Source organism: Danio rerio, chromosome 18, assembly GCF_049306965.1.
Source record: "Danio rerio strain Tuebingen ecotype United States chromosome 18, GRCz12tu, whole genome shotgun sequence".
In the NCBI taxonomy this organism is placed as follows: Eukaryota; Metazoa; Chordata; class Actinopteri; order Cypriniformes; family Danionidae; genus Danio; species Danio rerio.
The window spans coordinates 25,422,501-25,439,480 of record NC_133193.1 but is presented as its reverse complement, the minus strand read 5'-3'; the positions used below and the strand labels follow the sequence as shown (position 1 = coordinate 25,439,480).

The window sequence follows — 16,980 nt, the reverse complement described above, 5'->3', positions numbered from 1 at the left end:
CATCACCATGACAAGGAATCAGTACTCAGTATTGGCTGCAAAAATCCTGATCGGAGTGTCCCTAATTATTATTATTATTATTATTATTATTATTAACATTATTATAATAAAACTCATGATTGAGAATATGGAATAAAATGTGTTTATATTTTAATAAATTGTTTATAGTATACTTGAATTTAGGTGCTACAATGCGCTATTATTATTATTTTATTATTATTATTATTTTTGTTATCTTAAAGAATATTTAAAATATGGTCTAAAATGTGTTTATATTTTAATAAAGTGTTTATAGTATACTTGAACTCAACAGGTGCTAAAATGTATCATTATTTTTGCTATTATTATTATTATTATTATACTTTATATGTTATAGAACAGATGAATCGACAGAAAAGTTGGGGTGAAATGAGGGCATGACCGGGTCAGACAAGAACCCATGCATGAGCCAACAACTCTTGTATTCATCCAAAGCTTGTGACCAAGATTTATTTGTTTTACTCTTATGCCATAATCTTCTGTGCAAATTTAGATTACTTCCACCTAATCTTTTTTAAAACTGTATGCTTCCATCACCTCTGTCACCTCAGAAAAGAAATGCCACAGTTAATGCTGTAAATAAAAAGCCTACATGAAGCCACTTGTAATTACTCAAGATGGATATTCATCAAGTATCTGCAGTGAGTTTTACAAAAGAGCCATTGTAGTGATGTCAGTGTGTTCAGTCTTATATTGTGTCTGGGTGTGAAGCTCTACAGTACTTTCATCTTTGCGCTCACCCTTTTGGCCCGCGTTTGCTTTTTGCTGTGCCAAAGAAGCTCCCTATCCACTAGTGCACTCGGGCGCTGAAGAGGCAGCTGATATTGACGGTCTTCTCTATCTCGGACAGAGAGGGATCGGGGCCAGGACAGCGCCTTGAGTCTCACCAGCTGCACCCTGTCTTTAAAGGAGGGGATGGAGAGGCAGCTCATTGAGGCCCTGGCAAACGCTGGATCGTAAACTTTCCCCTGCCTCTCCCTTTGATTGTCCTTGGACATCTGCCTGGCCCTCCCATCAGGAATGTGTGGCAGCTGTTTGCTGCAAGTGCCTTCACCGTGCGAACTCGGGCCCTGCGCACGGGCCTCGGCTTAATGAATTGAGCCAACTCTAGCCAGGTCGCCTGGGACGGCCCGTCTGCGGCGCATAACTCTGCTGTGGGGATGACAGGCGAGTGCAGGAGGGGGCTGGAGGCTGGGAAATGTATATTATGGAGGTTAACCATTTGCCCTCGCACTGTAATTGGCTTAAATTGTCTCGGAACTGGATTTAGTTGGGTGTGTGTTTGTGTGCATAGAGGTGTGTGTGTGTGTTTATGCTGGAGGAGGGGCTTTCCAAAGGCTGTGGAGTGCAGTGCAAAAGTTCAGTCGTGGATGAGTGTGTGTGTCTGTATTCCAACAGTTGTTCTTAAAAAAAAAAAAAAAAATCCACGTTTAATAGAAGTTAAGCTCTGTTGACAGCATTTGTGGCACATTTTTGATAAACCTTCATCTGTAGTTTTCTTCCCAAGGGAAAAAAATAAAAAACATTACAATTTCTTAATTTTTAAATGAATAGAACCTAATGTTATATGTAATTTTGCTTTCCAAGGGACGACAAAAATAAAGGAATTTTTAAAATAGATATAGCATTAATTAAAAAATATAAATCATAATCTATTATAAAATCAAATTATATATTAATCAATTGATATATGATATATTAATAATATAATCTTAATATTATAAAATATTGTGCTGTAATTTCTATTATTTCATTTAAATAATAAATTTATAAGCTTAATATCAAATAAATTAATACATTTCAAATCAGTTTAAGTTAAGTATGAACTGAGTAATTCCAGCATCATGGATGTAATATTTGCATTAAAAACTCAAAAAAGAAGTTCACAGAGAAAGTATATGTTAACATTATTTTGAAACATCTGTTTTTTTTGTTTGTTTTTTTTGTTATGAGATCAGAAAAATATGAATCTGTAAACAGTTTTTATATTTTAAATGAGAAAATAAACCTGCATTATGGTTTAGAGCTGCTCGATTTTGGGAAAGATCATAATAACGATTATTTTGGTCATAATTGTAATCACGATTATTCAAAACGATTATCAGTTGAAGTCAAAATTATTAGCGCTACTTAGAATTTTTTTTTTAAATAAATATTTCCCAAATGGTGTTTAACAGAGCAAGGAATTTTTTAAAGTATTTCCTCTAATATTTTTTCTTCTGGAAAAAGGCTTATTTGTTTTATTTTGGCTTGAATAAAATAATATTGATCTATTTTAAGGTTATTATATAATATTTATAATATTATTAGCCTCCCTAAGCAACATATTTTTTGATTGTCTGCAGAAGAAACTACTCTTATACAATGACTTGCCTAATTACCCTAATTAAGGCTTTGAATCGCACTTTTAATCTGAATGCTTGTATTTAAAAAAAATACCAAGTCAATTATTATGTACTGTCATCATAGCTAAGAAATCGGTTATTGGAAATGAGTGATTAAAACGATTATGTTCAGAAATAAGTTGAAAAAAAAATCTTCTTTCCATTAAACAGAAATTGGGGAGGAAAAGGGTCGCTAATATTCAGGAGGGCTAATAATTCTGACTTCAACTGCATGTATACAGTTATTTTCCACTCTGCAAAGGAAAGAGAAATAAATACAATAGAATGAAAATATAAAATAAACTGTACTTTAAGCATCTTTACTGTAAGAAAAATACTTTAGCTACAAAAGTCCTTCAGTCAAGAGCAGTGAGGGATTATCTCCTTTTGTTGTTTGAATAATGATAAAACAGGCGGCAGTAGGAATTGCGTGATGATGCTTTAATGGTTTCTCTTTCACGTGTCTTTTGATTCTCGTTTGTTTATTACACATGAGGGTTAATATGAATAATCACTAAACACCACATGTTGACACCTATTTGACCATTAAAGTGCTCACATTAAGATGACTTTAGATGTGTGCGCTCTGCTCGTCTCAGTGTGCGAATGAGAACGAATGCTGACCGCATGCTTCTGACTGTGTGTGCGCGCCGCATACACACAGAAGCATGCGTTCTTTCGTGCTTTTAAGAGCAACAAATGTGTACAACTGGAAAGGGGGCGGTATATGATGCAATAATCGTTTATCTCGGTTAATGTGAAATCTTGATGTGACTGGCGTGAAATTGGCACTTGTGGGACTTTGGTAAATCAAATATAGTTGTTTGAATGCATAGATAGAGACATTTTTGATTATTATACAAACTTTTTAGATCGCTTTAATAAAATTTGTGTATGATAATAGACATGCACAATGTGTGACTTTTTTAAAAGCAATAATACATGAATAAACATGTTTTGGCAGTTGATATGACGGTGATTTGATGCTTCACAAAACTTGCATACGCCTTTACCAATATCAAAATTCTTTTGTAAACATCCAGTTATTCTTTACATCGATTAAAAAAACATCTACTATAATACTACAATGGCTACTATAATAAGGAAAATCCGCTCTAACTGTAAAACTAAATAAATTGCTCTTGACACATAAAAGGGTAAAGCCTGCAGCCCACAACAAGGTGTATAGTTATTGCGTTTCATAGTTAACAAACCGTTTACCGCTAATTTTCTGTAATTTTGCTCACATGGATAATTGAATACTAATCAGATGATGTCATTACGCTGCTGTGCCGTCAGCCAATCGTTGCATTGCTGATCATGATTTTGAGGATTGATAGATCTGTCCTTTACAACACACGAAGCTATCTCAAATCAGTTTATCTTGTTTGAAGAACTAAATTAGCCAGAGATCAGTTATCAAGATTAACAGATCCAGGATCTGCCAAATCATATTGGATCATTAAAGCAAGGTACAAAGAACAGACCCCAGTTCATTGTGGTTTAAATTTCATTGCTGAAAGTCCAAACATTGAGGATAAAATCTAGCGATGCGCAGCTCCACAAGTCCTAAACCAAGCAAGCCAGGGGTGACAGTGGCGTGGCACAAACTTTACCAATTGATGAAAGTGAAGAAAAAAAACCTTGAGAGAAACCAGGCTCAGTTGGACACGACCATTTCTCCTCTGGCTAAACTTAAATAGTTTATATATAGTTAAAACCACAAATACATAATGTATTAAAACATTTATTAATAGAAAGAGTAATAATAACAAAATTTGAGTTTAATGTGAATTATGTATGACACTATAGCTACGTTTCCATCCACCTATTTTTATGCAAATTTTGCATATTTGGATAAAAAAACTTGATTGGAAACGCCAAGATGCACATACATTTTGAAAACTGAGTAGGATAAGTTTTTTTATTCAATAAAAAAAGGTGCGCATAAACTACAATGTAAACACTTTTACCAAAAAAATTCCAGTATGCAAAAATCATTTAAAAAAAAAAGTCATGTGATTTTGTTATAAGAGATCATGTGGTAATAATAATGTGTCTGAATGGACAAACCAGTAGACTGAGCACATTGTAAAAAACATCTGAAAGTTGTTTTGCTCATTTTAAAACACCATTTCAGTATTATTCATTAATTTTCTATTTGGCTTAGTCCCTTTAATAATAGAGGGTCGGCACAGCAGAATGAATTGCCATCTTTTCCAGCGGATGTTTTGCTGGAATGCCACTTTAGCTGCAACCCATTACTGGGAAACATCCATACACACTCATTCACACACATACACTTTGGATATAGCTTACCCAATTCACTTATACCACGTCTTTGGACTTGGGAGAACATGCAAACTCCACACAGAAACGCCAACTGACCCAATCAATGATCGAACCAGCAACCTTTTTGCTGTAAAGGGAACGTGCTACCCACTGCGCCACTTTGCAGTCCCCATTTCAGTATTAGTGTTAATTTATTAATATTTACCTCCAAAATCAAGAGCGTCTGAGCTCTGCGTCTCACGCCTTTAAACGCCACCGCACGTTTACTTAGTGTCAGGATTGCCTTCTGAGGCACAAGTCGTTTATTAAATGAAGAAAAGTTTCACACAGCCTCTCCTACCACGGCAAATTGTGTTTTTTTGTTGATATTTTGCATCAGGTAACCAAGAAGTGACTATTTTGTTCGCTTTGACTTTTTCGCACATCTTTTATGCAATAACCCAATTTTGCGCATAAAGTTAATTAGCACTTTTGAATGGAAACATAGCTATTGTATTATTGTTTTTTTATTATTGTATTATTGTTGTTATTGCCTTTTGCTCTTTTTTTCCCTTCTTTCTTTTTTTTGTGCAGCATTATGTCCCAAATAATGTTGGCTAAGCTGAACTTGTGTTGAACTCAAAAAATAACACAAGGATTGTTTAAGCAGTTAAACCAGCTCTCACTAACACTTTAGTGTAATGCGTCAGTCAAAGAGTAAAGCAGTTAGAGACAGTAAGAAAGAGAGAGAGACTCTGGAAGAGTGCCAGTCCAAGTAACAGCACTCTTTTCTCTTGGAGAGCAGGCAGGGATTCTGTTAACTCACCACACCTTATCTGCTCTCACTAAGACAAGCAAGTGAACGCTGAAGAGGCAGCAGGGATACAGAAATTAATCACGGAGCAGGCAGACACTGCAACTAATGCTTCACTGCAGGAAAGGAGCAGCTTCTGGTCGACACAGCGTACTGTATCAAGAATGGATTAATCCACATCACAATGCCTTTACAAGCGCAGACAGCTTTTTGCTTAATTGTACGGCAGGTGCTCCAATCAAAATAAAGTGCACCTGTGAACAGCAAATCAAGGATTAGTTTATGAATCTATTTGCTTGATATTAGAACAGTCATTAGATTGTTTTTTCTGAAGTATTTGTAAATTTTTATGATTTCATGCATGGCTAGACATCTGTTGTTGTTGTTATTTATTTTTTTTGGTATTTCTTAAGGTTGCACACACCCGCCATGCAAGAAAACACTTCATGGCGGCCAGCATATGTTTACAACAACACAACGCAGGATAAAATTACAAAGGTGTGGATGCTGAGAGGATGGGAAGTCCCTGATGCAATGAGGAATGCTTTGATAGCTCTCTTTCGTCTACTTGAAAGCATGAAAAAGGTTAAGAACGCAGTCTCAATTCATCTAAGCGTTAGTATAAGGCAGACTTGGGGATTACAGATAATGTGGGGAGTCCTCGCGCTAAACGCGCAGACCAACAAGTCAAAGGTGCTGACAGGAGGAGAGGAATCTGGCTGTTTGTTTGAGAAGCAGGATTAAATGAAAGCTGTTTAAGAGCTGTGACTTGGCACTTAGCACATGTTCTGATATGTTGGAACATGTTGCTCATGTGGAAATTGAAGGTTCGAGTCTGGCTGGTGTTGTTTTTTGATGTAATTCTGCTGTAATTTGTTTTAAAGGTGAAATTGGATGGCCATTTTACATAAGTTGATATGATTCTTTAGGGTCTCTAACTTTGGTTAAATTTCTCAATGGTAGTGTAAATGAACATCCTTTTTAATCACAGTCCTGAGCGAGTCGTTTCACTTCATATTCATTTAAATGCTAATAACCTGCTGCTGCTCTGCACCTTTCTGAGGCTCTATTTGAAGCTGTTTTTCCAAGGTTATTATAGTTAACGAAAATGAACTAAAAAAGCAAAAACTAGAATTGAAAAAATATTTTTATTAACTGAAATAAAAATAAAAGCAACAGTTTTTTAAAGAACTAGAACTAATTGAAACTGTATTGTGTACATACAAAACTACTGAAACTAAATAGAATTATAGCAAAAACATCCTTCGTTTTCGTTTTTGTAAATTTATTAAATACATACTATAAGCCTTTCATCTATTTGCTTTGCGCTGCCAGGTGTTTGACCCGTACGGCACCTCAGAGTCTGTAATCCTGATGCAATTGGCCAGATCAAGCCGGTCCTGCTCCAGTCATCCTCGCTGTTGCCCCCGCGATAAAAACAACGAGTGGACATGACATCAGCAAAGTGACAACATTACATATGACCTGAGCAGACACTTAAAACTATTAATTTAATACATTTGGGCCCAATTATGGGTTTTATTTTTGGAGATAAATAATAATTGGTGATCGCGAACAAATCGTTCTTTTTCACTGGATCTTCTAAGTGAACCGGTTAAACTAGTTTACCAAATCATTTGAAATGCCTCATACCCCCTTCTGACTCAAAATAAACTAATATATACAGAGTTATTCAGTTATTAGAATTGTACACAGATCAGATTTGAGAAGGGGTGAACTTATGTGTGATTCAGCTGGTGTACCAAAAACTTGAACAACTGCAGCAGGGGTAAACCGAGGGTGATCTGGTGAAATGTTTATTTTCTAACAGAAAATTGCAATGGAATTTAAATACGTAAATCATGCTTTAGTTGGGTTTCAAAGCGTAATTGTAAGAAACTTTTTCAGATCATGGTGGTGTTTTAACTGATTTCTGACAACATATTATTTGATATGTTGAGTTCACAGATCCTTGTCACAAAACTTCCCATCACCACTGTGTATTTAACCTCATAAGCAGCCTTGCACACATATTTTACTTATTTACTTATTTTATGAGTTGAATGTTAATCCACTATTTACACTATTCAAAGAGTGGATAAAAGACTTCCATTGAGTGAAAGTCTGCTATGAAAATGACTGTAAAGTTTCTGGGACAGAGTTTGTAGGTAACAGCGTTTGCCAATGAAACTACACAATGTAAGCGTGAGCGATTCTGTTTAATCATTCGTTTCATTGTCAGGATGCTGTCAGCCATGCAATTGGCAGCCATATGTAAAATATAACACTATGTATTGTACACCATCACAAAATGGCTTCGATTTTGTATTATTAAACTAATATTGCAGCTCATGAATAGACTGGTATTTCTATTATGCAAATAATAAGTTATGTCAGTATCATCTATGCAATATTAAACACCGTAAGAACAGATCATAGTTATTATTGTTAACTATAAGTTCATGTCATTTGTGTCAAACAGTGTGTGCAGGGTTTGTTACTTTTGAGTAGTGTTGATTTCAAATGCAATAAATCTGTTAATATAAAGCTTAACTGTATTAACGTTGCTCTTAATTGGTGGGTGCGACTAAATTTTGGCTGGTGGGACTAAATTTTTTTGGTTGAGAGCACCCGTGCTACCAAGCAAAAAGGTTCATTTTGAACCCTGTAATTTATCATTGCTTGACATTGCAGCACACCATTATCACTATATCATGTATTCAAACAAACATCTATTGATACTGGTGAGTTTGACAAAATGTCCAAGGTGCAACATGCAAAGATTCAGTTTTCATAGCTTAACTTGTCTGAGCAGGCAGACACAGCAGAGACATAACTAAACAGATAAAAAAAAAATCTTAAAAAGTAAAAGTTTTATCCAATTTCACCTTTAGAGCCATATCTTAACTTGGGATAAAGATTTTGGTTCATTTGATCACAATCAGTTGAGACTCCAATTTTGTCACCTTTCCTGATTAATTTGACCGAAGTATGCGTGCATCTATGTGCTTTGTGAATTAAACTTTAAATATAAATGTAAAAGGCAGCAATAGAAACTATACAGAGAGCATCAGCCTTCATTTCTATTCTTATATATGCAAAACAATACAGAACACTTTTAGAATCAGGACTGGTAGGAGAACATTGGGCTTTTTGCTTTGTTTCAATCTAAACTGACAGCAAAGTTGTAATATTTTAGTTGGCAAACTTTAAACCTTTGAAAGTATAGTGAAAGATAGACAAGCTCAAACCATTTCTGATTCAGTGCAGATTATTGTCCAATCCAGTTAAGTTGATCTTAACAAGCGTCAGCCATTGGCATTAGAGGGCAGATTTGAATACCGGGGTTGTCATATGTTAAAGGGATAAACACTGGTGTGATTTTATTGAATAGTTACAATTATAAAGATGTTCCTTTGTTTTTGTTACAGAAATATCACAGGAAGATCGAGCTACTGCACTTCTCCAGGTAGGGATGCAGCTATTGATTATTTTTAATAATTGATTAATCTACCACAGTAATTGATTGATTTATCAGATAAGCATTTTCTTTGAGTATTGTATGATTCCCCAGGAATTAGATTATAATATTTTTACAGGATAAAATAAAAAATGTACGTTGCTTAATTAAAATATTGCCTGTAACTGTCATTCGTGGTAGAAAATAAATAAATTAATTAATTAAATTTTAACATTACAAAAGACCGTAATGTTAGTGTTTGCTTTAACAAACAAAACTCAACAAAGAGGAAAAAATTCTGGCTATAAACAAAAGCAGCAATATGATCTTCAGCCAAAATTATTAATTACTCTGTCATTGAGTCTACTGCTTGTGCCTGGGTGTTTTCTGCTAGGATGCTTTGACATGGAAGTTGTGATTTTGTGGAATGTGAGCTCAGTGAAGGTACTGCATAAACTTTTTCATTTGGTTTGAGATTCAAATGATCCCGCACTTGGGATATTTTCTGACATTTTTTTTGGCTGTCTTTTTCCTTTGCTCTTTCACTTCTTGGTCTGTTGACTTTTTGCCACCATTAAACAACCACACTTTTTGTTTAACGGTCCAACAGTTAATACTGGAAGTATGTTAAACAAACAAGTAGTGATGCGTTAAATAGATTTTTTTAAAACAAAATTTTAATTACTAGTTTTAAAGGGGTGGTCCAGAATGTTATTTTTAAGGCTTGGTTGTGTTAATAAGATGCAAAGCAATGTGTGCTCATGTTTAACTTGAAGGAAATCGTGTTATTTTTTCATAAATCTCACTTTGATTATACACAGCTACTCAGCTAACATGAAAACGACTGTCATATTTCCTAGTTCCTCTAAAAGGCCCACCCTCAAGTGACTCTGATTGGTCATCATCATAATATGCTGTGATACGCCGATCGGCTTCACGTCACGCCCTGACAAGCACGCGCGTTTTGTGTAAACAGTCAGTCAGTCAACACGTGTCTGTAACGAGTGAAAATGGGATGCGGCTCCTTTAACTGTTTCTGTGCCTTTTAGTGTGTTTATGCGTGTATACGATGAAGTATTTGTAACACGAGAAGCGCATGTGCGCGGGAGAGATTTTTATTGTTCTTTTTCTCTCATGCTCGGATTAAGTTATTTTCTGTGGTGACAGAATAAAGCACAAGATGTGAGATGAGACCTTTGTGAGCCTGGATTGATTTGTTTTTGATGTTACACTCCAGTTGGGAAATCATTGCTGTATTTTTTTTAAATCAATGCGTTACAGGACGTCTTTCATGCATATGCGGAATATGCCTGTGTAAGTAACATGAATCGTTCACATATCTTTTGCGACTTTATTGTCCGAGTTGTAAAACGCATAGCATAGCTGCCTATAGAGAGAAATTCTGCCGTCTCACACAGAGAGACGCAGGTGCTGGCCAAGAGTGCGTGTATGTGTATGTGTGCGTTTACAGCCGTTTGATAAATATGGATTTGTAACGTTAGCTAAGTCGTTAGCGGTTACCATAATTTCCCGTTGTTTACATCTTTGCTACAACACACCGTTAAAGTTAGACACTGTACATGTCATGATCAATTTTAACAAATAAAAACACTTACAGGTCATGACTCAGAGTTCACAGCGTCTCCTTGCTCCATCTTTGAGGAGATTTTAACTGAATCCAGCACTGAACTGGGAGAGATTCTGGAAGCTGTGTTTTGTCAAATCATGCTTGCTATGTATTTTATAGTTCTCTGGAACATAATTAATATTGAACTGTAAGCACTTCTGTGTTTGGGTCGTGTCATTTGGAAGCCCAACAACAGAAACAGAACAGCTCTGTGGAAACAGCAGGATGGCATTTCTCTCTCTGCAGTAACGTTACAGCGCCTCTGGCCACGGCCTTTACCTGCGCAGTGTGGGATGCGCAATAACGAACTTTTGTGATCTCACAGGGGGCGGAAGTATTTTTTGTAGTCCCCAAAATTCGTTAATTGTAGGCGTTGCTAAGCTAACTCTGTACAAATCAAGGTCTCCCTTTGCATTAAACTTTGAATATTTTACATTCAGAGATGCTGTTTATGTTCACACAGCTACATTACACATCAACTGAAGTTTAAAATATAATATCGTAGTGGACCACCCCTTTAATAAATTGTATCTTTTATAAGTGATTAAATCAAATATTTGATAATTCCCTCACCTCCTGATTCTCATTATTATCATTAATTTTAGTATATCTACTTTTGTTAATACAGTTTTTTAATTTCGCTATTATTATTACTGTTCTCCTATTATCCCCTCATTATCATCATTATTAGTATTTCTACCATTGTCATTATTTAGGCATATATATATGTGTGTGTGTGTGTGTGTGTGTGTGTGTGTGTGTGTGTGTGTGTGTGTGTGTGTGTGTGTGTGTGTGAGAGAGAGAGAGAGAACACACACCTACCTGACTATTTTGATGTTTTTTTGTTTGTGCTGTTTTCATATTTTCTTTGTTGCTGTTGTTTGTTCTCTTTTTCTTCCATTTGTAGGCCTTCTTAATTTGTGTACCTTTTGCATAATATAATATTACAGTAAAAATAAATAAATCAAATATTCAAGTTCATATTAAGTTGCAGCCCTACCTCCAGGTGTTCATTATTTTTTATCCTGGAGAAGATCAGAAAGCTGTAACTTTGTCTTAATAATATTTATTTTAAACTTATGATTTTTGGAGAAAAGACAGATACTGATTTGTTGATACTTTGTTGATAGATTGGAAAAATTGAGCATGATACATCTCCTTTAAGAAGCAGAGTTGACCTGCTCATGTGCTCATCTCTGAACTTGCAACATGTCTTGATTTTATTCACCTTCTTGTTCTTCTTTTCAGAGCCATGATTTAGTGTTTAGATTTTAATTTAGTTTAGTTGTTCTTTTTTTGACATGATCCCCCTCTTTTCTCTGTCATTTCGTTTCTTGTTTTGATGTAATGTGCAAGTTCACTTGTTCTGACTTTGAACCATGGTGGTCAAAAGTCGACTGATATGTTAGCCCACCGTCTTTTTCCTGTCAATTTTCTCACAAAAAAGTGATCATGGCTATTGTAACTTAAATGTGTTAACTTCCATTGAATTTTAACATACAAAACAACTATATGCTGCTTGATGCTGCAAACTGGAATTACTTTATATTCATTTTAATATACTTTTATAAACATACTGCAAGACTGTTTATTGCCTGTTATTATTCCTAGTCGTTTACCCACAACAGCAAAACAATCAAAAGTCTAACACATTTCCAGAAAAGAGCTTTCTTCTGCATTGCGAAATAAGTTGTACAGGGATAAATAAAATGTGCTATTTTTAGAGCCATGAGCTCACTCTTAGCACACATATTCTGATGTTTTAAGCCAGGGTGCTTATGTGGATGATGCAATGACAGCCATATGAGCACATAGACTAGTAAAAATGCTATTTACAGGGGAACTACTTTTGATGACTTTTGCAAACTAATCTTAAATGTAAAAGGATGAAAATAATGACTAATAAATACGAATTTTATATTTGATTTTTTAGTTTTATATGGCTTGAACGGTAGTGGATATGCAAATAAAAGCCTGAAGTTACAGTACTTCCTAACTTTACATGAACTCGCAAACATAGATTCAACAGAGCGCAATGAGCTTGTTTGTAAGTTCTAGCTGTTTTGTTTGATTTGAGTTCTCTGCTGCGGTCTCGGATGAGGCAATACAGCGCTCTCCTTAGAGCACGATGTGTTGTTTAAAACCTAATCAGAGACTAACTAGTCCCCAGTTATTTGTTTCGGGGCCCTGACGCTTGAGAGTTCCCAGATGTTGCAGAAGGTAGGGAGTCGATTGTTTATACAGCAGCGAATCTTTTCCAAACACACACGTTCTATCAGCCTGCACGGCTATCTATCAGGGGAGGCAGAAGTTACAGTTTTTCTGAAGTCAGGCAGACACAAAAGCCCTTCGGCAGCAAATTACTACTCCCACCCCACCTGCTGAAGCCAGCGTGCTGGCGGCGCAGCGCTCAGACGTGAAACCTGCCTCCGATCGATCGGTTGTTGTTGCAGCTGGGCTCCGCTTGATGGTTTATTTAAGCGGCTCCACATGCTTGTGGAGGGGGGAAAAGCAGCTGAATACATAAAACAGGCTCTCAGAACCACTTTGTGGTCCGGGGGAAGAGTAAATGGAATAATAAAATCCAAATGGTTTCATCCTATTTTCTGGGCTCGTAAATCCGGGGAGTCACCATTTACCTTTATGATCCAACGCATGCAGAGAGAATATGTGTGTATGCGCTGTGCAGTGTGGGCGTGAAAGATTTGGTGTGTATGTTTTGGGCAAACACTGGTGTTTTCGTGGAAGGATTCACTGAAAGAGGAGCACATGTGCTTACAGGATGGGATTCTCGGTGAAAGAACTCATATCCCATGATTTATCTGCCGGGGAATGTTTTACTTTTCCTGACTCACAGATTTGGTGTACTATAAGCTTATGCTTTGATTTTCATTGAGCAGAGAAGGTCTGATTTGAGTGGCGTGGTTTAGGGGGCCTGTAATAAACACTTTTTGTTAGACTGTAAAAAAAGTCATATATATATATATATATATATATATATATATATATATATATATATATATATATATATATATATATATATATATATATATATATATATATATATATATATATTCAGAGAATGGGATCTAGACTAGGCAGGTTATGTTTTTGTTGTAAAGAAAATTGACCAGCACATGACTAATGAATTGAGGGATAAGCAAAGTTGCATGACTGAGAGCGCATGCCATCCAGTTCACTGGCTACTGTAATGACACTTTTGCCAATGAAAAGACGTTCTGTCTTTTGAGACTCAGTCTTGCATGGCTCCACAGCAAAAGAGAATGCTTTTAAGCAACTGGAGTGCAGAGAAGTGTGTTTAGGCAATGTCAAATATTTGCAAAGTTTCACCTGCTCGTGTTGCGTGTGTGACTGTGACGAGTCGCCTGTAGGTCAAGTCTGAATGAATCACCTGCAGACATGAATGGTGTTCGTGTGGAACAATTCCAGTTTTTCAAAGTTAAGTTTTAATTTTGTATTTTGGAAGTACGTTCAGGTTTGTGCCTCTATATATATATAAACACTATATAAATGCTATTTTAAATGCTATTTTAACCAATTTAACCACACACACACACACACACACACACACACACACACACACATATATATATATATATATATATATATATATATATATATATATATATATATATATATATATATATATATTAGTTATATATATTAGTTATATATATATATATATATATATATATTTTATGTTTTTAATATGATGCAGATGCTTTGCTATAATTGTAATGCTAATGATACAGAAATCAAATATATGTCAAATATATATAAGGCAATTCATATTCACATGACATATACTTACCATTAACAGCAAAAACAACTATGAGGAGAAATTAAGTGAAATGTATTTTTTAAAATAATACAGAAATATTGTTAAACTGATTTATTATTTATAGTATGATAATTTATTGTAAAACAAAATATGAGTGATACTTTACAATAATATAATAAAAATTCTTTACAAAGGTTGTATTGATTTATGTTAGTTACTACTTTTACTAACATGAACAAACAATGAACAATATATTTACTGCAGTAATTGTTCATATTAGTTAATGTCAGTCAATGAAAATACAGTTGTTCATTGTTTGTTCATGTTAACTCATGGTACAATAACTAATGTTAACAAGCATAAATTTAAATGTAGATAATGCATTAGTAAATGCTGATTCATGATAAAAAAATGCTCTACAAGTATTTTTCATGCGTAGTTAATGTTAGTAAATGCATTAACTAATGATCCTTATTGTAAAGTGTGACCAAAATATGATTAGAATCAACTTCAATACTGAAATATAATGTGAATTTTTGCACTTTCATTTACAACCCGAACCCTCATAAAGACATTGGAATTTACCTCACTTTGATTGTTCATAATCATAATTTCCTAATCTTATCATTACTTAAATCAAAAAGTTAAAATAACGTATTAAAAGCTCCCTTATATACAGTAGCATTTTTTTGTATTTTTAGTCAGGTTTTATATTGGTGTTCAGTAACTTTAACTTTTAAAAAATATTTGAACATTAAATCTTTAAGTCAGTTTCACCTCAGACTTTCTCTGCTGCTTTAGAAAACGCTGCATCTCTGTTTGTTGTTGCATGTGGTGTCACAATCACGTGACACAGCCGAGCAAAATATATCAGCATGCGCTTAATAAAAAAAAAAAAAACAACAACTGCAATATCATGAGCTGGTGTGGAAGGCAACATATTCGGTGGTTTAAAATAACAAATTACAAATACTCAAACTACTGTAATTGAGTAGCTTTTCCCAGGAATCGTAATTTACTGAGTAGTTTTAAAAATGTGTACTTTTGCTTTCCTTTGAGTACATTTTTAGTGCAGTATTTTTACTTTTACTCCACTATTTGCCTTCAACCTGCACACACTACTTTATTTCTTCTATTTTGTCTTTATTTTTTTTTTCTATGGGGATTAGAAAAATCAGTTGTGTGATTCCTGTCCAATCAAATCAAAAAGTAAATTGCATCAAAATGAACTACCTCAAGACATGGATGCTTTATATTTGCAGCAAACTGTTTGGAAGCATTAAAATATGTCTAAAATCTTTACACACATTGACCCAGAGACTGTTTCAATGCATGTCACTGATGAGAAGACAACGGATGTTTACTTTATGATGACCTAAATGGCCTTAAACACCAAGCAGGCACAAGATGTCAACATGACGTCAGATAGCCGTTGTAGCCTAATGTTGTGGGGACGTTGCATTTTGTTTAGTACTGAAAATCAGGTTGACGTCAGAACCCAATGTCAGGCTGAGGTCAATGTCCAACGTCCAACCTAAAATCAACCAAATATCAACGTCTAATGAAGTTACAGCTTGACGTTGAGTGGATGTTACCAATATGATGTCTATTAGGCATTGTATATTGGTTGCTATTCCTAATAAATAAATGTCAGTATTTAACATCAATATGACGTTGGTTTAAGATATTGGATCGACGTTGGATTTTGGTCACCGTCCTAATATCAACGTAATTTGACTTCATTATTGGACATCAAAATAACGTTGTCCCTAGACGCTGTCTTAGACTTAAAATTTTGGTCACCTGACGTCATCTAACCTAATAATAGCGTCTTATGACGTGTGCCTACTAACTAAATACTCTACAGAATGGTATGTTTACACACATCCCAAAAATTACATGTAAATGCATTAGCTTTTTACAGCATAAAAAACTAATTACTACTCTTAAGTACTTTTGAAAAGGCTACGTTTTACTCATACTTTCAGTAAAATTTACAACAGATACTTTTACTCTATTTGCTCTACATTTTTAGGCAAGTAATAGTACTTTAACTTGAGTATGATTTTTTCAGTACTCTTTCCACAACTGAAGATAATTCAGGTTTTAGGGGACATTTGCAAATTTTTATATTTAAAACTACAAGCAGCATTTCAAAGTGCATGTTTTTGAATACTATACTTTATCTAGTGACTCATATTATACAATGTGTTTACACTATTAGTAAGTACTGGACAACCAAATAGCAATGGTGGACCAAAATTGTGTTTATGAGTGAAATTACTGGCTTTTATCAACTTTTTTTTTACTTTTTACTTGTTTTCAGCAGTCTGTGTATTTGGCATCATTTTAACTAAGTTGTCACTTATAGGAAAAAAAAAAGAAAGTCAGGGATTTCATGTATTAATATCTGTGACAATAGATATTTATTCATTTTATTTATTTATGTTATTGTTTTATATTGTTATTCTTCATAAATGCCTGTTTTTAAGGAATAATAACAACTATATGAATGACCTAAATCCATAAGTTAATCCTGAAACTGATTTTATGAAGAGATAAAGGTTTATGCTCTCGAAAAGA

General features: G+C 34.7%; 1 protein-coding gene across 6 annotated transcripts in view; it reads left to right on the top strand.

Moving 5' to 3' along the window:
- nr2f2 (nuclear receptor subfamily 2, group F, member 2) overlaps positions 1-16,980 on the top strand; it is a 154,872-nt gene that overhangs the window by 7,328 nt on the left and 130,564 nt on the right. For 3 of the 6 annotated variants that reach the window (XM_073928859.1, XM_073928857.1, XM_073928858.1), the window contains exon 2: positions 8,940-8,977. The exons of 1 other annotated variant lie outside the window; for it this stretch is intronic. The gene's annotated coding sequence lies outside the window, so the exon portion shown is untranslated. Of the gene's footprint in view, positions 1-5,921; positions 6,094-8,939; positions 8,978-16,980 lie in introns of all 6 variants that reach the window. 2 more of the 6 variants (XM_073928860.1, XM_073928863.1) reach the window with 1 other exon arrangement.